Raw genomic sequence first — 25,760 nt, 5'->3', positions numbered from 1 at the left:
TATGTTACAGGCACTGTGCTAAGTACGGAGGATTGAAAGAAAGGCAAAAAAAATCAGTCTCTGTCCTCAAGAAATAAACATCCTAATGGGGGAGATGGCATGTACATAACTAGACATTCACAAGATGTTTACTAAATAAAGGGAAGGTAATCTGAGAGAGGGAGGCACTAGCAGCTGAGGGGACTCCTGCAGAAAGTAGTCTTTGTGTTGGGACTTGAAGGATGCTAAGGGGAGCTAAGAGGGGGAGGTCAGAACATATCAGTCTTGGGAGACAGTCAATTCATCCCTAGACTTCCAAAAGCATGAAAAAGTTGAGACCTTTTCCTGCTTCAGGAAGGTAGGTGAGGCAGGGAATAGTTGAACTTGAAGTTTAGAAAACCTGATTTTAAATCCTGCATCAGACACATCTGGGCTGTGCAGCCCGGGTCAAGTCATTTAACTTCCTTTAAGCCTTCATTTTCTCATCTGTAAATGGAGATGATATCCCCTTCCCTTGTGAGGATTAAATTAGGTAACATACACAAAGCATTTTGCAAAACTTAAAGCATTGGGTGAATGCTAGCTATTAGATTTTCTCATGTTCATGAGTTCAAATCCAGCCTCACACACTTAGTAAGAGTGTGACCCTGGGCAAGCCACTTAACCCTGTTTGCCTCAGTTTCCTTATCTGTAAAATGAACTGGAGGAGAAAATGACAAACCACTCCAGTATCTTTGCCAAGAAAACCCCAAGTGGGGTCACAAAGACATGACTGAACGAATACTACAAGCGTAGTACAATGTCCTGTGTACAACGTATGAAGGAATTAGGGGACAAAAATGACTCTGCTTGTTCAGATGGTAGAAAGATGTATTTAAGTTGTTGCTTGAGATTTCTTTCTTACATGTCTTAGAAGAGTGACATTTAATCCAATAGGCCCTACGTGACTACTTTGAAAGCACATTCAGGGTATGTTAGCTGGTCCACTCAGACAGTGGCTTCTATGGCTAGTAGGACACTTTGGGAAATTTTACCAGGATTACCCAGATATTTCTTAGTTATAGTCTCAGTCATCATGCAAGGTCTCTTTACATTTTGATGAAATGAGGGAGGTTTGAGGGAAAAAAGAGCTGCACCCCCAATCAAATTTCCATTTTGAAAAATGAAAAACAGATAGATAGACAACAAACTCTCCTGTGCTACTCAGAGTCTCCTTGGGGAAGCTAAAATAGAAATGATCCCTCATGCTCAATGGCCTTGATATAAATACATTAGCATGTTCACCAAGTCCAGCTGAGTAGTGTGAGGACTACTTCAGGGAAAAGGTGACATATATGTTGATCAAGCAGAATTCCCCCCTTCTCTAACTGGATTCCTGACCTTCGCTGCAGGGATTCCCCTGACCTCTTTGGTCCCCAGTTGTTGCTGATTTGCCCATGTTGGCTTTGTGATTTCTCTCTATCACCTAGTACTGCAGTCCAACAGTTCCAAGTGATACTCTGTAAATGAGATATTGACCTTGGAGGGCAGATTCAGTGGATTACAGAAGCTAGTTCATTCCAGTTCTGGATCAATTCTTGCTTCTAGTTTCAAAGAAAATTAATGGAGCAGAAGCTTATAAAGTAGTAGCCCACTATATTCAGGGGATCATAAATTTAGAGCTAGAAAGTACTTGAGATGGTACAGTGTCCTTACTTTACAGATAAGGAAACTGAGGTTTAGAAAAACTTAAGTAACTTGGCCAAGGTCACCCAGGTAAATATATAGGCAGGTCAGGATTGGAAGCCAGATAGATTCCTTGGCTCTAAATCCAACATTCTTTCCACCATGTCACACATTGATATCTTCAGCTCTTTTTGATACGGCACCATACAAACATCAGATGCTGAATACTTACTTCCTTTTAAAATAATAGACATTTTTGAAAGGCTGGAGATTCCTTGAATTTTGAGTCATCAGATAAAATCAGTGTTTTCTCCTGCTCTTTTCTTTTGTTGTTGTTATTGGCTTTCTGAAATTATGGAAACCCTAGTTAATAAATGAACTTGCTTGACCTTTTGCGTATCCAGGGCAATATGTGATGCCAAGGTCAAAGGCAAAGTGATAGTCAATACCTCAATGTCCCCACAGGAATGATGCGTTCATCAGTTCATAATCTCAATATCAATTGATAAATTACATTCAATTTGATAACATTCTTTGAACATTTGAGATATGGTTTTGTTTACTTGTATTTTGGGCTGTTCCAGTTATTTCTTTAGCTTTCTCTTTTGTGATGTCAAATCTTTCTGAAACTGGTGGTTGTGATAAAATTGTAAGTACCACATGAAAGTCAATGGAAAACATGAAGTGAGGGTAATGGTAATCCAATCTGATTAGATGGTTTGAGAAGTTTTGCAATACCCAGTAGGCACGTATATTCCTGTAGTGAGTGATTGTGGTTATTCAAGAATTCATTTTTAGTATTATTTTTCTTTTAATGTTTAGTTATTTTTCAAGTGGCTACAAAATTGTTAGGACATAAATACTTGTTAAGTTGGGTGGGCCAAACTACTTAATAAGTAAAACCGTCAGGTATTTCTTTTGGCTGGTAAAAAAAAAAACTACTGAGACACAAAGGGTGGTATGAACAGAAATAGTTTAGTCACTTCTGGCATATTGGAGGACAGCAAACATAAACCATCCCCTCACCCCACAATTCTTCGTCTTCCACAAGACATTAAAATCATATGATGCCTGTGTCTAAAGCCATGCTTCTGATTCTCTAAATTCTACCTGTCTTCCAGAGTCAGTTCCTGAATGTAAATTTTCCTTTCCATAAACTTTGGAGATTAAAAAAAAAAAAGCTTCAAGAGCTCTGAATACAGCTGCTTCATTTTACAGATATGGAAACTGAGGACCAGAATTGTAAAGCTACTTTCCCATGGTCAAATAGATTTTAAGTAACAGAGCTAGAATTTGAACACTGGTCTTCCAACTCAAAATCCAGTGCTTTTTCCAGTCAAGGCAACATGATATGGTATAGAGGCAGTTTAAAATAGCAGAGAGTGTACTGTATCTGGCATCAGGAATGACCTGGTTCTAACCTTGACTCCAATACTTACTAGTTTTGCGACACTTGAGAAATTACCTATTCAAGCCTTCATTTTTTGATCTATGAAATGGGAATAGTAATAGTACCAACGATTGATTAGATTACTGGACTGTCAATGAGGAAAGAGTTTTAGAAACTTTAAAAATTTTGCAATTAGCAATTAATAGTGATGTTGTTATAATAGTGATGTTGTTACAATTATTCAGAGCCTAAAAAAACAGAATCTCCAAGGAACCAAAGTTATAATAGGAAAAACAGTGGAAAGACATACAATGGACAGAAGTAGGGGAAAGCATCCATTTTCAATAAGTTGTTTTCCACCCAAGAAATATTGTAAGGGATATGCTTAAGGCATATGTGATCAGAAAAGGAGCTGGATTGTCCCGTGTCTAAATTCCCATAAAACTTATGACAATATGATGCACCATCCATTCTGTTTTTCTTTTTGTACAAAACTTTTCTCCTGGACTATTTGTATATATGTATAGACGGTTGTATATGCACGCACATGTGTACATGCACATGCATATATATATATGCATATACATATTCATATGTGTATACATTTAAAGGAAAAGGCTTTTTCTCAACTTTCTTATATCCCTTATATTTCTCAGCTCAATGCACATAGAAGTTGATTGAATAAATGACATGACTTCCTCCTGTGTGTATAATACAATCTACAAGTATATTGGGAATGACATAGTTTGGGTAGATTTCATGTTAAAGCAAAAGAATTAAAATGTATTTTCTAGTTAATTAAAGCGTATTTAAAATAAATCTGGAATCCGCTATACTACTAAAATATCTATAATTGTACAGGGAATGCTTTACATTGCAAAAAAATCAGAGATTTCTAATCTAGACATCAGTAACAATTTCTTCTAATAAATATGAATGTCTTCCTTTTATATGTCCTTTTCTCTCAACACCCCTGTGAAGGGGACACATTTTTACATTCCTTCAGTTGATAAGGAAATTGAATCTCAGGAAGATTAAGTATCTGACCTGACATCATTTCACAATTAAATGTCAGGGTTAGGATGAAGGAGAAGATCTTCTAAGCCCAGAGAGCAAGAAGTTTATCCCACTGCACCCCCTTACATCATGTTTTACCACAGAGATTTTCTAAGAATAAAGTGTTTGGGGGGGGGAGTAGAATCACCTTCTTTTTTTGAGAAACTACTTTCATAGATGTAAAAATATATTTCCTTATGCCATAAATGATCACAAAAATCATCGGATTTCAGAGCTAGAAGTAACCTCAGGGCCCATCCAACCTAACCCATACTTTCTGAACTATACTCCAAAAGGGGTCATTTGACTCTTGCTCCAATACCGAGTGTGGCTAACCCATTACAACCTGCAGTATCCCACATCACTTTGGAACAGCCCCAATGGTTAGGATGTTTCTCTTCATTAAGTCTAAATTTGACTCTGCAACTTCCACTCATTTCTTTTCTTCTGCTCTCTAGGGCCAACTACAACAAATACCTCTTCAAATACTTGGAGAGCTATCATGACCCTGCTAAGATGATTCTCTCTTACAGTAGAAGTATTGGGGCTATGGACGAGAGCAACTGACAGTACCAGATAGGTACCCCTTGTTATTATGGAAACCTTTATAGCAGAGGGAAACTAAGTGGCTAATGAACCTGAAAAGTTCCATAGTTAGCTATACAATATACTTTCTCAAACTCCTAAGTTTTAGTTATAACTCACTACAATTCACAAAATCTCCTTTCTCTCACTTCCATTTGTAATAATAACCTTGTAAGACATGTGTTCAGCTCTAAATCTCCATTCATAATCATGTCCTTTGTCTGATATATTTGCTGAGCTTGGCCTTCCCTGAGGTCTGGAATAATTAAATGACAGAAGGTTTTAATGCTTAAACAGTTTTCCTACCTGCCTTTCATGCCTGGAGCACGTATTTTTATTAACATCTGTATTAAAGCACAGTGATGGACATCTACAAAGTAAAGACTCTGCTAAACAGCCTTTTAATTATTTTCATCTCAACAATTCTAGAATTCTTCATTTTCAGTGTGTTGGAAACATAGAGGATATGGGTTTGTTCAGAGGCCCATTGGATTCTTGCTAAATTAGAAAAGAAAAAAAAGATTCTGACGCCATAATCCATGTGGTTAAATCTATAGGATTTCTATGTGATTAAATGTATAGTGCATCAGAGTCAAAAGTCATATTTTAATTACTAAAAAGCGGAAAGCAGGTAGTCATAGAGGGATGTGAAGGGAGGTTTGTGAACCTGATTAACTTGGTGAGGTCCTTGATAAACCAGAAGGATTTCAGTGGACTTCCTAGAAGCAGATTTCTAGGAGTGCTGTATTTCAAAATATATAAAGTGATTTTTTTAGGTAAAGAAAACATTTTTTACAATTGTCAGGATATGAGCTGGAGACATATATGGAAGGAATTCATGACCTCAATTTCTTGATCAGAGATGCCTAAATGAGTTGGTGAGGATAAAGAGAGAATCTATCCATGGAATTGGAGAAGTCCCACACAAATTGGATATAAAAGAGGATAAAGACCTCCATTGTAACTTCCTTTCAATCATTTGCATTATTTATGCAGCTCAATTAGAGGCAGCATCCTTTTCAGATGACAGCTGATGTCTTGAGAACAGCCACAGCAGGTTATTTTTTTTAAAAAAAGAAAGAAAATGTTTAGTTAACAGACCTATGGCGCCACTCATTATGAATCGCATCAGCATCCCAATATTAAATGACTTTGGGTGAAGTGCTAGTTACATTGTGGCCATCCTAAAAGTGAAATTTCAGGAAGTTCTCCTTGAAAATCTAGCAGCTTTCCAGTTTTCATCCTGCCCATAGAGAATTAACCCCAACGAGTCATTAAGCAACCTTTCCAAGTAGCTGCCGGTAAAATCGTTTCAGAAAAGTCTTTAGGAAGCTTCAAGTTTTGGTTTGTTTTTTTTTCTGGCATTCACAGGACCACAGAAGGTGAGATTGAAATGACCTCATCTCTGTTGGTTCAGGAAAGTTCCCTTGAGAGTTATTCCTAGGATTTTTTCTAGTCTAGTTTTTAGTATATCAAACAATAGATTTCCACCATCCACCATCCAGAGGAAAAGAAAGTTATGAGTCCGTTGTTACCTCTAAATATTTTTATTTACTTATTTCTTTTTTGCCCCAGATGTTTTCACGCTAACAGTCGGTAGAACAAAGGCTTCCCCTGGAGACAGTAGTGCAGTAGAAAAGAACACTGGATTTGTTGTCAGAGGACATTGGTTGGACACATCCCCCAGGCCGTTGTTGTTTAGTTGTCTCTAATTCTTTGTGAGCACGTTAGGGATTTTCTTGGCAAAGATACTGGAATGCTTTACCATTTCCTTCTCTATTTCACCTTACAGATGAGACAAACAGGGTTAAGTGACTTGCCCAGGGTCACATAGCTAGTAAGTGTCTGTTGGCTACTTTTGAACTCAGGTCTTCCTGATTCTAGGTCCCACACTCTATTGACTGTGCCACCTAGCTGCCCTATTCTCCATGTGTGCTCAGACAAATCATTAGGTGTCAGTCTCCTCGTCTATAAAATGAGGGGGGTTGGATAACATCCCTTGCACCTCCCAAAACCTATATTCTTTTGTAGCCTTGGTTTGGTTTTCTCACCAACAACAGCCATTCATTTTAAAAGGAGCTCAGCAAATGGAGACGGTGGGCTCTAGAAGCAGAGGGTAAGTTTTGATGATTTAGAATTGACTATAGGAGAGAGACAGAAAGAAGCCAGACAATGAGCAGCCCCTCTTCACCTCTTCTACATACTAGTTCTTGATCCCCTACAAAGATGCCTCCTTCCCCTGTACAAGTCCTGATTCCCCTCCTTCACACCCATCTAATGATGAGCACTCTTTCCCTCTTGAAATTTCCTTGCCGGTCACTTTGTGTATACTTTATATAACTTGGGCATATGTTGCATTTCTCTCACCCAAGAAAATATTAGCACACTGAGGGTAGGCATTACTTTGCTTTATACTTGTTGGAAATAAACACAACGAAATGGCAGAAGCTAATGAGTGATTAAAATGAGTGAATTAATTAAATGAAAAAGGATCTGTTAAATATGATTAAACACTCTATTGTCATCAGGTTTGAATGAATTAAAATATTTTAAATAAAAGCTCATTCACTCATTCATTCATTCATTCATTCATTATCGCTCACTCCCTCCTGAAATTACATCTGGCCCTCTATAACATTGTGAATGGAAAGAATAGAAATTACCAAACAAAAGAACCAGATGTTGCAAAATTATAAAGACTAAGCTTGATCCTAAAGGAGAGATCAGATGAAATCCCCGCCCCCATCCTTCCTTTGAAGAGGTGGGGATCCATGGAGAGGTGATATTGCATTTAAGGTCAAATGTTTTTTTTTTTTTCCTATGTGTTGATAGAATTTTTTAAATTTTTTTCTCTTCTTCCTCTTATAAAAAATCCTCTTTTATAAGGAATAGGTCCCCAATGAAGGGGAAGGGAATGGATGCAGAGGGAAATGTAGGCTCTGTAAAAATGAAAAAGACAGATATATAAAATCTACTTTTAAAAATTACAATGTGATACTTTGTATATATTTTTCATTTTTTTTTATTATTTGTGTATATACTATATACAAAGAGGCAGCTAGATAGCATAGTGTATAGAGTGCTGGGTCTGGAGTAAGGAGGACTCATCTTCTTGAGTTCAAGGCTGGCCTCAGACACTTACTAGCTGTATGGCCCTGGGCAAGTCACTTAACCTTGTTTGTTCCAATTTCCTCATCTAAAAAATAAGCTGGAGAAGGAAATGGCAAACCATTCCAGTATTCTAGCCAAGAAAATCCCAAACGAGGTTGCAAAGAGGCAGATAGGACTTGAAAACAACTAAGCAACAACTGCATACTACATCACAGCCTCTTCTCCAGGAAAGTACCTTGAGAGCAAGATCATGATTTTCTGTTTCTTTGTAGCCTTAAGGTCTAGTACAGTGTCTTGCATAAAGTGGGAATATTAGCAAGTATTGTTGAATTGAATATATTATTGAATGGAGAAGCAGGTAAGATAGTGGACAAAGAGCCAGTCTTGGAGTTAGGAAGACTGAAATTTAAGTAGTCTCCTTCTGACAAATACTGATTTAAGTGATCTTGGGTCTTCCACCTCTCATTTCTCACCTTTCATGGCCCCCCATGGCTATTTTCCCCACACTATAATTTACCAGAATTTTAAAGTCTTTACTGAGAGAAGGGTTTCTTTGGTTGGAGTTTCCAATACCAATGAAATCATAGGTATGCATCTCTCTCTGTCTTTGTGTGTGTGTGTGTGTGTGTGTGTGTGTGTGTGTGTGTGTGTGTGTGTGTGTGTGTGTAGATATTCAAGATATGTATCTAAGAGAGAGAGAGAGAGAGGGAGGGAGAGAGGGAGAAAGTCAGTCTTTAGATAGGTATAGGACATCATTAGCCCATGAAAAACACACACTGAGCAACTCAGAGTTTCTCTTCCCCTACTGGACACTCACCCCCAAGCTTAGCTGTATTCCTGGGATTAATTTAATTTTTGGAAGGTGAGCTACAATAACTATTCTTTGACTTTGATAATCAAATTAATTTTACCTGACTGGTTATCTCTGCTTTGGAATTTTTAGAAATATTTCAAGAACGTCACTAAAGGAGTGTTTTTCCCCATTTTCTCCCTAAAAACATCTTTCTTTCTGCACTTCTGCAGAGTCTGCCCCAGGGCAAGATGATAAATTGGGACACATTTATCTAGCCTTCCCTTTCTCACCATCTCCATTTAGCTATTTCTTCCTTCTTTTCCTCTTCCTGGCTCTTCAAATAGAAAGACAATTGTTTTTTATCAATTTTTTAACATTATTATTTAAAATTTTGAGTTTCAAATTCTATCCTTTCCTCCCTCCCAACAATTTTTTTAACACAAACTTCAAACCTACACATCAGAAAAAGCAAGATTTTCTTCCCCTTACACAAGTTCAGTCCTTAATATGTTTGTAGTTCAGTTTGCAGTTTCAGCAAATGCTGAAACATTTTTACCTTTTTGATCCTGCTAAAAAAAAAAAGCCTGATTTTAAGGAAGAAAATGATTTATTCTAACTGTATCCTAAGTTCTTCTCATTCACTTACATTGTTATTAATTTAAGATTTATATCCCACCCATTTCCAAAAAGGTTTGATGCAGCTTAGAGATTTCTATAAAGTGCCAAATATAATAAGGCATTTAAGCATAAAATAAAAGTGGGTCTAGGAACCAAAAGGTGCACAAGAGGAAAAAAAGAGCTTTAAAAGACCAATTTGAGTAGATTACTACTACACAAGGACAAAATGTTCTGACTAAATTTTCTCACTGATAAACAAAAAGTGGAAGGTTCGAATGATTTTTTTTTAAACCCAGAAACAGAATCATTGAATTTCCAGGTGGGGAGGGATTACAGTAGATATAAGCTAGCCCTTACATGACCCTTTATGAGTCAAAAAGCTCTTTACATATGTGATCTCATTTGACCCTATGAGGCAGCAGCCATTATCACTCCCATTTTACAGATGAGGAACCTGAGGTTGGAAGATTTTATAAATGATTTTTCCAGGTGTGTAAAACTAGTAGCTGAGGCAGAATTTGAACTTGGGTCTTCCTTATTAGGATAGTTAGATAACACAGGAGATGCAGTGCCAGGCCTGGACTCAGGAACACTTGAGTTCAAATCTGGCCTCAGACATTTAATAGCCATGTGAACCTGGGCAAGAAACTTCACTCGGTTTGCCTCAGTTTCCCCATCTGTAAAATGAGATGGAGAAGGAAATGACAAATCACTCCAATATCTTTGCCAAGAACATTCCAAATGAGGTCATGAAAAGTAAGACATAAATGAAAATGAATGAACTAGAGCTTCCTGACTCCACATCCAGTGCTCTCTAAATAGACCCTCTACCACATCCTCTACTCTATACCTAACATGAATTCCCACCACAGTACTCATCGACCAAGTGGTCATTTAGCTTTGGCTTAAAGACTCCAGTGAGGGGTGACCCCACTGCCTCCCAGATAGCTCATTCCACTTGTGTATAAGAAATTATTAGGTCCCCAAAGGACCTAAAACAGGCAGTTTTCAGAGGAATAAATTAAAGCTATCTATAGTCATATGAAAAAATACTATAAATCACTATTGATCAGAGAGATACAAATCAAAACAACTCTAAGGTACCACATCATACCTATCAGATGGGCTAACATGACAGAACAGGAAGATGATAAATGTTGGAGAAGATGTGGGAGAGTTGGAACACTAATTCATTGTTGGTGGAGCTGTGAGTTGATCCAACCATTCTGCAAAGCAATTTGGAACTATGCCCAAAGGGCTACAAAAATGTGCATACCCTTTGACCCAGCAATATCCCTTCTAGGACTGTATCCCCAAGAGATCAGAAAAACGGGAAAGGGTCCCACATGTACAAAAGTACTTATAGCAGCCCTCTTTGTGGTGGCCAAAAACTGGAAATCAAGGGGATGCCCATCAATTGGGGAATGACTAAATAAATTATGGTGTATGAATATAATGGAATACTATTGCGCTATAAGAAATGATGAACAGGAAGACTTCAGAGAGGCCTGGAAAGACTTATATGATCTGATGCTGAGTGAAAGGAGCAGAACCAGGAGAACTTTGTACACAGCAACAACCACAGTATGCAAGGAATTTCTCTGGTAGACTTAGTACTTCATTCCAATGCAAGGACTTAAAAAGTTCCCAATGATCTCTTAAGGCAAAATGGCTTCCACATTCAGAGAAAGAACTATGGAATTTGATCGCAGAATGAAGCAGACCATTTTCTTTTGTATTATGTTTTGTTTTGTTTTATGATTTCTCCCATTCATTTTAATTCTTTTATGCAACATGACTAAGGTTTTCACGTATTTAATAGGAATGTATATGTAGAACCTATATAAAATTTTATGCCTTCTCGAGGAGGGAGGGAGCAAGGAGGAGGAGGAGGGAGGGGGAAGAAATATAAGATTTATGAAAGTGATTGTAGAACACTGAAAACAAATAAAATAATGTAATTTTAAAAAAAGAAAAAAATTATTAGGAAGTCCTTTTTCCTCAGTACAAACCTAAATTTGACCCTTTGAACATCATGCCTACTGGTACTACTTCTACCCTTTGCAGACAAAAAGAAGAGTCTCTCTTCGGTTTAGAAGTCTTACTAATACTCAAGGATAGTTATATTGTCCTCAGAAAGCCTTTTCTTCTCCAATATGAACATCTCAATTCTTTCAAACTATCCTGTTGAACTGAAAAGGTGGTAAGAGGACTAGTAATTTGTCCCAGCACGCCAATTGTATAGGATGCTGATGTACAGCACTTAAAATCCATTAGCATCTTAGAAACAACACAGCTTTATACATAGTTATCAAGAAGAATTAGTTAAAATCAGAAGCTGCCAGATGGTGCCTGAGGGAACCTCCCAGCACCATCTTGCCATCCCACATCCCCAGCATAGGAAAGGATACTGCAAACCTGTTGCCCACTTTACAAAACTTGCCCAGGGCACAAAAATTCCTTGCTCAACTCTGCTTATGTGCTTTTAACTTGAAGTCTTCCTCTGCCCTGGTTGTTTTCTTCCAGATGTCCCCTAGCTTATCAGTGTTCTTCCTAAAGATGTATTTCACAAAACTGAATAAAATGTCCCAGTTGCGGTCTAACCAAAATAGAGCATACAAATCAATCACCTGATTATTCCTGGGAGGAATGACTCTCTCAACAAATACCATGGGTGGCGTTAGTTTTATTAATGGCAGCTATAATCATACTTTCAACTCATATCAAACTCACAGTCCACTAAAACCCCCATATATTTTTCAAATAAGCCGCTCTCTAATCATGCCTCTCTCATCTTGTACTTGTGAAATCACTATTGAACCCAAATGTAAAGCTTTCCAGAGGAAGCTAAATGACTCATGGATAGAGTGCTGGGCCTAGAGTAAGGGACAAACCCTCCTAGACTTGTGGCATTTGCAGATTTGATGGAGATATGCTCTACACTTTAATCCAAGTCATTGATAAAAATATTAAGAAAGACAAGACCAAACAGAAATCCCTGGTCAACTTTACTGGCAGACTCATAGATCCCTAGATCCAGTGTTGGAAAGAACTTCAGGTACTATGTAACCCAATATCCTCCTTTGATTTATTAAGGGAACTGAGGCCTGGGGATGTTAAAGGATTTGCCCTAAATCCTACATGTAGTAGGTATGATAAGTGGGATTTGAATTCAGTTTGTCTGCCTCCACAGATAGAATTCTCCCCATCGTAACATGCTGATTCCCTTCCAGGGTGACATGGAACTCTTAATAACTACTCTTTGACTCCTGCCATTCAGCCGGTTCTGAATCAATCTCTTAGATTGTATCTCCTCATCTTTTCCCTAAGCAGAATGTATGCAAGTTAATCTTTTGAACCATCTTTTTTATTCTTTGATCTGAAACCAATTAGGAATTCATTGTGATCATCATAAGTCATATTCCCAGAGTCCTCTAAACTTGGAAAAATCACTTTCTAATAAGCCAGTAAAGTAGCTTAGTATAAATATTTATTCCACTTTGTAGATGAAGAAACTGAAGCTGAACATTAAATAATTTGCCCTGGGGGGGGGGGGGACAAGGTGGGAATGTGGCTAGTAAGCATAATTAGGGCTCACACTCTAGGATTCTGGTACCAAGGCCAAGTCATCATTCCACTACACCATATCTCCATGGATTCATCTTTAGAAGTTTGGCTCCTTGCTTAAAGCATATTGAATGCTTCATTGACCAGTATCTTCTACTGCACATCTAGAACTCAGCTTCACCAGCTGGCTTTTCTATTAATCCTCTAGAAAAGCAGATGAATAACAATGAAATACAGCTATTGGTAGTGGGCAGTGCGAAACATTGCGATGTAAGAGAGCAAGGAAAAAGAAACTAGTGAATAATGGGAAAGCCATGAGAACATCCCTCAAGACTGAGATGATGGGTGAGAAGACAGTGCTTGTAACCTGTGAACTGCTGAAGCCCAGTGCACTTACTCTGAGCCCTGTGGTTAAAACTCAGATCAAAATCCAGGAATCCGGAAAGGGCACAAAGATGTATCAGAGATTAAGCAGGCAAATGAATAAGTCTTCTTTGGTGAATTATGGTCAAGGAGGTTCAGGCTGATGGAGGGTCCAATGTACAGTCATGAGTTAAGATTAGGGATCCAATGTGGGAAAAGGAAAATGTAAAGGATGTGGCATTTGGACTAGGAAGCTACAAACACTATCTCAGGATGCAGACTAGGTCACCATGTCCACAAAACAGCAAAACCAGAACAAAACTCTTGGTTATAGGCCATGTGGCCCAATTTTAGACAGCTTTCATGGACTGGGTGGTCACTGGTCTTCAGGGGACTAATATAGGTTAAGAGCTAGAAAGGTCCTCAGAAACCAATCCAACCCCTTCATTTCACTGAAGAGGAAACTGAGGCCAAGAGAAAGAAAGAAACTGGCTCAAGGTAAGATAGGCTGATTGAAGCAGAATGTTAGATCTGGGCTTGGAGAACCTGAGTTCAATTCTCAGCTTTATTTCTTACATCCTTCCTATGTGTTGTTGGACCAGGCATTTATCCTCTCTGGTTTTCAATTACTCTTCTATTAAAAAAGGAAATGGTAGACTAGATAACCTCTATGTTTCCTTCTGGCTCTCAGTCTAACATCCTGTGCTCTTATTGCCTCTAGGGTCCCTTGCAGCTCAAAGACCCCAATTTCTATGATCCTCTGGGGACTTCCCTTTTACTCCGTATTAGTGATCCAAAAAAACAGTGATTCTCAGAGATTCCAAAAAAATCAAGTTCATGTTCCCTATTTTCCAAAAATCTCATTTAGTGCAGGGGTAGGACTTGTAGAATTGAGATGACTTGATCATTAGTATATCCATGAGAATGTCACCCATACATTGGATGCTTCAAATGAGATTCTAAAAAGTCCAAAATCCCAGTTCGCTTTATAATCCAATCTGACTGTGCTGCTGAGTTTTTACGTAGCTGATTAAAATTATATCTTGAAGATTACTATGACAGATGCAAGGGAGACAATTCCATTGAGGAGGCTGAGTAATAGCTCACTGTTCAATAAACATCATTTATTCCTAACACTCTGTGAAGTCAGATAGGGCAAACGTTGTTGTACTCATTTAACTGATGAGGAAAGTGACTTATCCATGGTCACACAGCTGGTAAGAGATGGGGCCATTAGTAAAGGCCAAGGCACCAAATGCAGACTGCTACTCTCCTTCCACTCAAGTAGGAAAATTAAACTTGTGTCATCTACCAGACGTGAGCCAGGTCCACCAGTATCAACTTAGGCTCCTAGAGATTACTATTGTTGCCTATTTTGTGCATTTTTGTGCATTTGTGCCTAGTTGTACATTTTTCCTAAGATGCAACATTGACCCTTCATAGTTTCCACATTAGGGGTAAGTTAAGCCTACAAAGTATCTCAACATATTCACTTGGAAGGAGTACCCACAGCTGACGTTACTGGACATAAAAGGAAATCAACTGTCCACCTTTCCCATTTCAAAAACAACCAAACTCAAAGCTATTATATGGCCCTGGTAGTGTCTAATTTTAAGAAAGATTATGTCATTTTTATTCAAATATAAATGATACTTTTTGTGTTAATACCCTGGTCATATACTTACATAATCCACTCAATTCAAACCTTTGTAATAATGTAAAATAAGCAAAAACAATCAACAAAATGGCTGTCTGACAACGTGTACATGTCAGATCTGTATGGAGTTCTACTGCTCCTCTACTTCTCAACCAAGAGGAAGGACTCTCAGAAGACCAAGCCATTATATAAATTACTGATTTTTTATCATTATCTCACCTATATTTCCTACATACACACACATACATATATATGTACACACACATATATGCATATATAATACTCATAATATCCAATATTATACCCATTTAATATTCTTCCTGTCCCTCTCAGAGTATCATCCCTTATAAAAAGGATGAAAAAGAAATGAGCAAAACTATAAAACACATTAACTATGTCTGATTATATATTTGTGTATATACATAGTTCCAAATTCATAAGCTCCAATAACTGCATATCTGTATAAATAGTGTATGTGTATATTTCTACATCTCTAATCATAATCTGCCCCCTCCACCCACATATTTCTTCAAAGAAGGAAAAGAAACCATGTCTTCTCATATCTCTTCATTGGGGCCAAGTATAGTAAGGATAATTTCACAGGATTCTCTTTTGACCTTGACTCTTTTGACCTGTGAAATTTTTCACATTTACCTTGTCTTGTTTTCAGAGTGATGCTTGATTTTCTTTGCATCAGTTTATATAAGTCTTCTCATACTTCTTGCTATACATCATATTCACTGTTTTTTTTTTTTTTGTCATGGTCATTTTGAATTACATTCATGTGCCACAACTTATTTTGCAAACTCTGTCCTTTATTTTGACCATATCCTACTTTTGAATCAATTATTAAATAGGTTGGATTAGAACTGCTTTAATGGTATGTCACTCCTTTAAAAATATTAAATTCTTCATTCTAGGTTAGTATAAATTTTGTTTTAACAGGTCAGTTAAGATGGATCTTTTTCATGTTAGGGCTTGCCTACCAAAATCAATGACTTCTCTTCCGATCTAATACAGAATCTTTCTAACAACAGCTAACCAAGAAAGACAAATGCTTCTTAAACATTTCAGCTTACAAACCACCATGATGTTATCCAAACAAATTGTAGGGAGCTATTGAACTGATATTGAAAAGAATTCTTTGATATACCATTGTTCAGCACATTTTAAAGTAGGGACTGCATATGACGTTATTATTAAACATTTAGTAAGGAATAATATAACTGTTTTTGTTAAGAGAGACTCATATATTGTGAACTTTCAATACAGAAACTGTCTCCATGATCACCTTAACCCTGAGATTAATGTTGAGACTCATCTTCCCCCAAAATTAAATGTGAATTATGACTAGAACTGTTAATAATTGCACTGAGATGGAATAATTTGTTTTCTGTTTCCATTTTCTATATTTCCTGTATGAAAAAGAGAAATCCTAGATTTCAGCATTTTTTCTAAATTTTAGCATTTCACCCGGATTTCAGGGTTTTTTCCCCTAGATGTCAGCAAAAATGCAAATTTATTTTGGTACATAGCATATCTGTTGGTTCTGCCTTCTACCAGTAGAATAGTCTGGTTCCACTGCTATGAGTTATTGTCTTTTCAACCCTTTTTAAAATAATAGTGTAATCTCAATCAAGCCCCATTTTCTAAACCAACAACAATAGAAAGTAATTATCTTTATATTATTTCTTGTGTGAGCTTTTGTGTGAACAAGTGTCTTCAGGTATGGACCATTTTGTTCACTTGCTGCTTTCAGGTACCTGGAAGATATTTTCCCAGTGCCATATCATATATGTCAGAAAAACAAAATGTAATCGAACAGGAAATAAAAAACAAAATATATTCCTATTCTGAATGTCAAAATAGACTTTAGTTGATAAGGTCTATGATATGAAAGATATAAAAATAAACTATTTATTAAATGCCATCTGTGTTGTAGATACTGGGTAGAATAGTAGGATATCAAAATAAAAAGGAAACTGTCCCTGCCCTCAAGGATCTTACATGACTTCAGGGAAGACAACTTTGCAAAAAATAAGTATGTTTTGAAAACAGGTTCAAGATACATAAAAGGTAAAAAGTTTGGTCAAAAAGGTTTAACAGCTAGGGGCATCCAGAAAGTGTTCATGGTGAAGGTAATGAGCTGAATCTCAAAAAGAAAAAGACTTTTAAAGGTGGAGGTGAGTTGAGAGTACATTCCAAGTATAACCAACAGTCTGTGAAAACCATATGAAATAGTTAATGTGCTAAATTAAGATGTGGAAGAAGAGCCTTCCCCGATGTCTCATTTTCTCACTAATTTCCTTTTATGTTCCATCCCCTTCCTCTTTTTCCTAACCCCACCCCAATACCTACCACACCTGAGATCCTGTGAGATTTCTACCTACCCCCCATCCCATTGCACTGGAAGCAAAATCAATGAATTATAATCATCATAGATGTTCTGAGATCTCATTTATAACTAGGTTGGTCTAATGCAATATCACTTTAAATTGTCGCTCTTTCAAGTCAGCTACCTGACATCCAGAAAGCCTTTGTACACTTGGCAAGAAAATCAAGCGATTCACTCAACCAGCCTGATCAGGGGACCTTGAACTGAGAGCACATGTTCAATGATGCCCTGACTAGCTATTGATTAAACACTGACAAGGTTCAGAGGAATTGAGAATCAAAAAATCTCCCCTATGGCCAGATCTGCTTTGCTCACTTCTTAATAGATGGTAAAGGAGGATTCTAAATGAGGTCCGCTGGTCTGCTTGTTCTCAGAACTCCTCAGGCATTGCCATTAATTCTAGCTTTGCTCTTCTTCGGAACTGCCATGTCTAAAAAGTCTGTCATTCTCAAAAAAAAGAGGCGGGGGGAGGAAAAAAGAGAGAGAAACTGCCCAGCACAGGTATATCCTTTAAAAGAAGAAGGAAAGAAGAAAGGAGGGAGGGAGGGAGGAAGGAAGGAAGGAAATTTCTTTCTAACACCTTTCTCTTATATAGCCATATTTCTTCAGATGCATTTCACATTTTATTGTTAACAGTCCTAAATAAGAAAATAGATGCATGAAGCCCTTGTCACGTAAAACCAGTTTCTTAGAGAAAAGAAAGTCCAGAAGTGGCCAATGCCCTTCTTGGAATTCGTTCAGTTGTATTTGATACCCCCCTGGGCTCAGATAATTCCAAGGTGCAGTTCCTGGGCATGAGTGGTGTTGTAGTACTGGGAATGCCCACTATGTCCACACTAACCAAGCTGTTTATGAAAGCCTAGAAGAAGAGATAATTAGAAAAATTATCTGGATAAATTCAGTTGAATAAAGCTTTTGTTGTTTAGTAGATTAGTCTTGTCTAACTCTTTGTGATTCCATCTGGGATTTTCTTTGCAAAGATAATGGAAATAGTTTGCCATTTCCTTCTCCAGCTCATTTTATACTTGAGGAAACTGAGGCAAACAGGATCAAGTGACTTGTTTAGGGTCACACAGCTAGGAAGTGTCTGAGGCTGGATTTGAATTCAGGAAGATGAGTCTTCCTGACCCCAGGGTCAGCACTCTATGCACTATGGTGCCACCTAGCTGCCCTGCAACATAGTGTTTAATAAATGTACTCTTTCCCTTCCTCATCATTGTCATTATCATTAACAAGCATTTATTAAATGTCTACCACATGGCAGGTACTGTGCTAAGCACTATAGACATAAAGAAAAGCAGAGAGTCCCTGTCCCCGAAGAATCCATATGCGAAGGAAGAAGAGAGGAGAGGAAGCATGAGAACCACTGTACGCCTACAAGACATATGCATTGCATGAATAGGAGGTGCTCTTAAAGGGAAGGTACTAGGGAAGGCTGAGGGGGAAAGACTGGTAATGACCCCTTGTAGAAGGCTGCTTAAATCTCTTATATATCAGATATTTTGTTGGGTACTTAGTATACAATGGCGTGAATGAAAGTCTTTCCACAAAGACATTCATTCTATAGGGGAAGGAGATGTGTACATTCATCCACCAGTAAGTGCTCACTATGTGTGCCAAGCACAGTGTTAGGTACTGGAGGTACAAACACCAAAAAGACAGATAAGTCAATATAAAATACACAGAAAGTCAATAGAAATCAGTCTTCCATTTGGGGGCTGGGCTGGGCATGCAGGGCAAGACCAGGTATGTGTCCTTACTGGAGACTCCCTGAGTACTGCTTGATCCTCCCACTGCCTCCTCCTCTTTCAAACACCTACCTTACAGTCTAGTAGCAAGAAGTAGAATAAGGACAGACAAAGAACCCCATGAGTTAGAACAGGGGGTCTTCCCTGAAGTAATTATATCCCCTGACATACAATTCAGCACTCTACTCAACAGACATCTCAAAAATTATTTTTGTTGAATGAGTGAATGAATTGAATCAAAATTTAAGAGCTAAAAGGAACCTCAGAAGTCAGTCCTGTGGACTTAACCAGAGGTGGGGAATCTATGACCTCGAGGCCACATGTGGCCCTCTAGGTCGTCAAGTGCAGCCCTTTTACTGAATCCAAGCTTCACAGAACAAATCCCCTTCATAAAAGGATTTGTTTTGTAAAATCTGGACTCAGTCAAAAAGTCACACCCAAGGACCTATAAGGTTACATATGGCCTCAAGGCTACAGGTTCCCCACCCCTGGTCAAAACCAACCCAGAAAAAGAATCCTCACTATGCTCACATAGCCTTTACTTAAAGGCTTCCAGTGAGGGTCAACCCTATCCACAGGGAGGCAAGCATCTACAGGGAAACTCAGATTTTACTGATAAAGACACTGAGAAGTGGGAAGGTGCTTGGCCCAATGTAACACAGCTAATCTGTGGCAATCCCAAGGGTACCATCCAGTCTCCTGACTTCCAGTTCAGGCTCCCTTTGGTAACATCAGGATATTATTCATATATAGAAATCTACATTTCTACTAATTCCCAAAGGTGTTGGAAGTAAAGCTAATCCTAAATGTTTCTCAAACTTGAGATTGCAACCTCCTCATGGAGGCCAGGGGAAAGTGTCATGAGAGAAGCAGAAACTCATATGGATTCCCAAACTGAAATGGCGCTCACTGGAGCTATTAGCAAAGTGCCTGACCATTGGATTATGGACCTTAGGTATTTTACAGATGAGAAACCTGAGCCCTAATGATGTTGTGACCTTTTCAGGGTCAGAAGACTACCGATTGTGTGAGGTGAGATTCAAATCCAGGTTTTCCTAACTCAAAGTTGGGCAACTTAATTACTATGTGACACTCTTCTCGGTGTCATGGGTGTTTAATAAATGCTTAGTGATTTATTGATAAATGCTTAATTTTGATATTGATCAGGAACTTGCTATGGTGATTTATATAAAACTGTTTTTGGAAATGGTAGCATAATTCCATAGTCAGTTTTCCAATATGGGCACTAGAGGAAGAAAGTGATTTCTGGACGTGGCCTTCAAACATTCCACAAACTGACTTTTCCATCCTTATTTCACTTCCTTTCATGAACAAATTATTCCCTGAACTCAATACTCCATTTCCTACATGGATGCTTTTGTATAAGCTGCCACCTCCTCCACCCCCCACCCAGGACTGGAAGGCACTGCTTCTTCATCTCTCCATCTAAGCATCGTTATCTGCCATGAAGACTTTCCTCATGGGTCACCTCTGCCAAGGCACCCTTCCCATGTTGCCTACCGCTGATATTCACTGCCAGTTTAGTTACTCCTATACCTTAATATTTATAGATGTGCCAGAACTCCTTCTTCTCCCCACCCAAAATGCATATAAGCACCTTTTATAAGGAAGACTGTCATTTTCATTTTGTGTCTTGACACAGTTATAACTGTTGGTTGAATTTAATTGAGATGAATCAATTGAATAAAACACTACATTTTTTCTAAATGGTAGCTTTCCATTTGGCAACTCAAGTGAGGTGCTACTGAACAAGATTTCAGTGCCCCTATTTGCAGGGTGCTCTAGTCTGTATTACGATGCAACCTGGGAGTCAGTATAGGTAGCATTTTCTTCATTTCCCATAAAACAACAAAAAGGCACTATGTGGTGGGCATTCTGGCATGTTATGGATATGTGAGGGGCCTACATGCATTATGAATGGTAAAAACAGTTGTTCACAATCTTAACTGGCTACCTGCCTGAAGAGTTTAGTTCTATGACTGTAAGGGTTATTAGGAAAAGTTAAGACCTTCTCCCCTCCCAAAGTCCCCTCTCCCCCACTGCCTATTGTGTTGTGCTTCATCATTAGAGAAAAAAGCTTCTTTTCTTTTATTTCTCCTTCTTTCCTTTTTTTCTGAGAGAAGCCATGATATAAGATTACCTTATTTTAAAAACAACGTAAACAAAATCCATAATGGGGAGAAAATATACAGAATCTATTTCCTACTGCAATTGATTCCTAGTTATGCCCAAACAAGCAACGGATTTCTTTTGACATCTGTTTTATTGTGTTTCTTGCCTTCTTCCTACATTCAAGCTGTCAACTCTTGCTCATCTCACAATGGGGGCGTTGAGCAGGAGTTCAGATTGCTGTCTGCACCACAGGTGCCTGAGCCTTCCACGCCGCCAACCACAAGGAGATGGCAAACACTGGGAACGGAATTTACAGGAAGCGCAGATTACCTGGTGCAAATGAACAGCACATTGGAAGTTTTCAAAAAAAGTCCAGCAGTATGTGCATTTTGCAAGATTGTGTATATGTAACAGCAATTTCCTTGCAATCTATTTCACACGCTACATGCCAAAAAACAGCTGTTAACTTTTGTTCAAAAGCATCAGGTTAAATCCACATCTTTGTGGCACAGGGATTACCTTTGTGAGGTTTGCTTTAGGGTGTCAGAACCAGCTAAGGCTTTCCCAGTCACATGGGTAAGTCCATGATTATTTCCCAGAACCCCCATTTTTTTGTTGTCTGTTGACCCCCACATGTCAATGAATTTTGATGGTATGCTCTTTTTAGTTTCTCTTTTTCTTCAGTTCAGCTCACTTCTTCATTTCCCTCCTCCCTTCCTCTAAAATAGAATTCTCCTTTTATAAGAAAGAGGTGCTGTGAAGGAAAATACATCAATACCTTGTCTATATCTGAAAATGTGACCTTGATTCTATGCCTCTAATCTACCACTTCTCATCTGAGAGACAGGAGGACTGTTAGGGGCTTCAGGTCATGACAAGTCATTGCCTTAATGAGAATGCTCATGTTTTTTCAACATTGCTTTGCTTTACATTATTGTGATCATCAGATAAATTAATCTTCTAGCTATGTTTAATGCACACTGTAATTCTCTTTCTCACTATCCCCTAGGCCTGGAATGCTCTCCCTCCTCTATTGCACTGACAGATTTCCCTGGCTTTCCCTTAAGTCCCATCTTTCACAAGAATCTTTCCTTAATTCCTCTTAATTCCAGGGCTTTCCCTGTATTTATCACATACACATGTATGTACGTATATGTGTATACATGTATGTATGTGTGTGCACATATGGGCATGTGTGTGCACACATATATGTATGTGTATATATACACTTATGTACACATATTTTATATATATAATATATATTTGTGTGTTGTCTCTCCCATGAGATTATAAACTCTTTGAAGTTAAAGACTGTCTTTTGCCTCTTTTTATATCTGCAGAACCTAGCACAGACTGGCACATAGTAGGTACTGTTGGTTAAATGACGGAAGTGGCCAAGACTTTTTAAATTTTTTAATATTTTTTAAAATTGTGAATTCCAAATTCTCTCTTCCACACTCTAAGATAATCACCTCTATGGAAAGAGCTCACTCTTCACCTCTCTTTCCTTGTGCCTCTTAGAGAGTGCAGTAGAAGAAAGAGAAACATATCCACTCCCACTCCATCAGACGTAGCATCCTGCAGCAGAAGTACCTGGCTATAGGTGGTGTGTGATTGCACAAAGTCTAAGAAGGGAATTAGAGCAGGTTCTTTCCTGAATGATAAACCCATTTGAAAGAGAAGGCTAAGCCTTAGAACTTATTTTACTCTGACTCTGATGATTGTTCCCCAAAGAGAAATACCTGAAACTAAGGATCCTTTGCTTAGGAGATGACAGGGTCCTGAACCAGGAAGCTGAGAGAGCAGAAGTTTGTCATTTTCTGCTAATGTGAGGGCAATCGTACCAATGATTTATTTATACATGACCTGGCTAAAAAAATGTCACAGAAATATCCTCACCAAGCATTTAAGCCACAGCAGTGACTAGAAGCAGGGTAAACTTGAGTCAAATAGTAGATAGTGGTAGCCAGTGGACCAGTGATGCGATGTCCACTGGGACAGCATCTGGAAGAATCCAATAGTAATGATCAGGATTCCATCCAGTGCAAGACCAAGGTCAAAAGAAGCAATAACTGTAGTACAACAGTGAGTTGCTTTTTGACATCACGAGTTCCCAGCATGAATGCCTTTCTATAGGTGGCTTCTAGGTGCTATTTTTCTCATGGATGCAATGTGTACTTGTGGGAGAGTGTGACTCAGGTTTGTGGAGAACATGTTGCATGGCAATGTCATTCCAGTAAAAATGTTTGCTTTGAGCTAATCGCGTCCTTTGGATAGCTATTGAAAGGCTGACACAGTAATGGGGGCTTCTGGGCTGTATTTTTAGGAATGTGGTCCCACAGAATACCTTGAACTTGAGTTATCATTCCCCAGAAAACCCAATCTGTTCATGCAAGCTGGAGAAGAGGGCATAGCCAAAAGGGGCACCACAGATCTCCCCAAGTGTCTCTGAATTCTTTATCTTGGGGGGAGTAATATTCATTTAGATTAATATCTAACTTTTTTTCAACCACCAACTAGTTGATGGGCACCCATTTTCTTTCCTTTTTTATCGCTACAAAAGATTTATAAATATCTTGGTGCATATAGGTCTTTTCTGTCCATCTTTGACTTCTCAGCTATGTATGAATTTCTCGCATTTACATAGGGTTTGAAGGTTTACAAAGCACGCTACACATGCTATCTTGTTTGATTCTCACAGCAAACCTCTCAAGCAGATGTGATTATTATACACATTTTACAGATGAGGTACCTGAGATGGAGAGAGTCAAATATCTTGCCCAAGGACACACATCTAGTGTCCAAGGAAGGATTTGAACTCAAATATTCCTAACTTGAAATTGAGTATTCTATCCACTGTGCCACCTTGCTGCCTCAGCACCCTTTATGTCTAGCATGGCATTGCTGGGTTGAAGGGTATATGCTGTATGCCCTTGGAGTTTCGAAAGATTACCAGCAATATTTCGCCTAGGAACTGGTTTTTAGATTTGTAGAAACCACAAAAATACACAAACCCACTGCTAGTTAATAAGTAAGGAGATCATTTTTTTTCTTCCTGGGTGTTCTCTTGGTGGCTGTCCCATTTCAGAGTGGACTGCACACTTATTGGGCTATTTCACATCAGCTTTCCAGAGAAATAAAAAGACCCTGCTTCCTGCCCCACTCTCCCCAGCCTGACAACATGACAATCTGTTTGACATGTTTAGGCACTGTGATAGATGCAGGGTTTTTTTAGGGCCACTTGGTATGATAATTGAAAGAAGGAACAAAAAACCAGACTAGCAATCCCAAGGCAGTTGACAATACATGGCAGCCTTTTGCCACCAAAGTTATGTATGTTTTATTACAGTGTCTGTGCAGAGAATGGAGGGGCTGTCGGGCAGCACTACCTACTTCTCAAGTTATCTGACAGGGAAAAAGCAAAGGGTAGCTCCAATGACTAATGCAGATGGGCTTGGGATCCCATTTAGATGCCTCACAACCTATTCTCTTGACACAGTTATTGCCAGGCACCAGCAAGAGCAAGAATCTATCGGCCACTGATAATAGGGAATCTGGGTGTAAAATCAAACAAAACAGAACAGCCACCAAAAATTATTTCTTAGTTTCAGAGAAGGCTACAGGAGCAGAGTTCAAAACATCATGACCCTGCACAGGCAGCTATTTCAAGATTTGATTTGAAGAATGTTCACAGTCCAATGAAAAGAGTCCTCCTTTCTCACCTGCACCTCGAAGAATCCCTCCCTTCCTTCAGAGGCTACATCCTATTTTAATAATTTCCTGATCCACTCATCCCTTCCTAACTAGTTTGCATGTATCTCTTTTCTATAGATTTGTATCTATCTTCTTTTAATCAGTAGTTCTTATCCTTTTGTGTCATTTATTAATCCTTTTTTAAAATAATATGTATATACTTTTTCCAATTACATGTAGGGATAGTTGTCAACATTCAGTTTTTATAAGATTTGGACTTCCAAATTTCCTCCTTCCTCCCTCCTTCCCTTTCCCCTCCCCACACAGCAAGCCATCTGATAGAGGTTAGACATATGCAATCCTTGTTAAACATATTTCCACAACAGTCATGTTGTGAAAGAAGACTCAGAACAAAAGGGGGAAAAGACATAAGAAAAAAACAAAAAAAGCAGAAATAGTATCCCTCACTCTGCGTTCAGACTTCATAATTTCTTCCCTCCATCATGAGTCCCCTAGAATTATCCTGGATCACTCATTGCTGAGAAGAGCCAAGTCGTCATAGCTGATCATCGCACAACGTTGCTGCCACTGTGCACAGTGCTCTCCCAGTTCTGCTCACCTTACTCAGCATCAACTCATGTCGGTCTTTCTAGGTTTTTCTGAAATCTGCCTCATCCTTTCTTATATCACAAGAGTATTCCATCACATTCATATGCCATAACTTGTTCAGCCATTCCCTAATTGATGGGCATTCCCTCCATTTCCAGTTCTTAGCTACCACAAAAAGAACTGCTACACATATTTTTGTATATGTAGGTCCTCTTCTCCTCTTTATGATCACTTTGGGATATAGATCTAGTATATCTGGATCAAAGAGTGTGCACAGTTTTATAGCCCTTTGGGCATAATTCCAAATTATTCTCCACAATGGTTGGATCAGTTCACAATTCCACCAACAAACAATTCATTAGTGTCCCAGTTTCCCACATCTTTTCCAGCATATATCT

The 25,760-nt window shown here is 38.5% G+C and overlaps 1 protein-coding gene across 1 annotated transcript in view; it reads left to right on the top strand.

The window, feature by feature from the left end:
• LOC140512409 (EGF-like and EMI domain-containing protein 1) overlaps positions 1-25,760 on the top strand; it is a 547,574-nt gene that overhangs the window by 455,452 nt on the left and 66,362 nt on the right. The window lies entirely within an intron of this gene.

Source organism: Notamacropus eugenii, chromosome 6 (assembly GCF_028372415.1).
Source record: "Notamacropus eugenii isolate mMacEug1 chromosome 6, mMacEug1.pri_v2, whole genome shotgun sequence".
NCBI lineage: Eukaryota > Metazoa > Chordata > Mammalia > Diprotodontia > Macropodidae > Notamacropus > Notamacropus eugenii.
The sequence above is the reverse complement of the archived record's forward strand: the minus strand, read 5'-3'. Positions and strand labels throughout refer to the sequence as shown.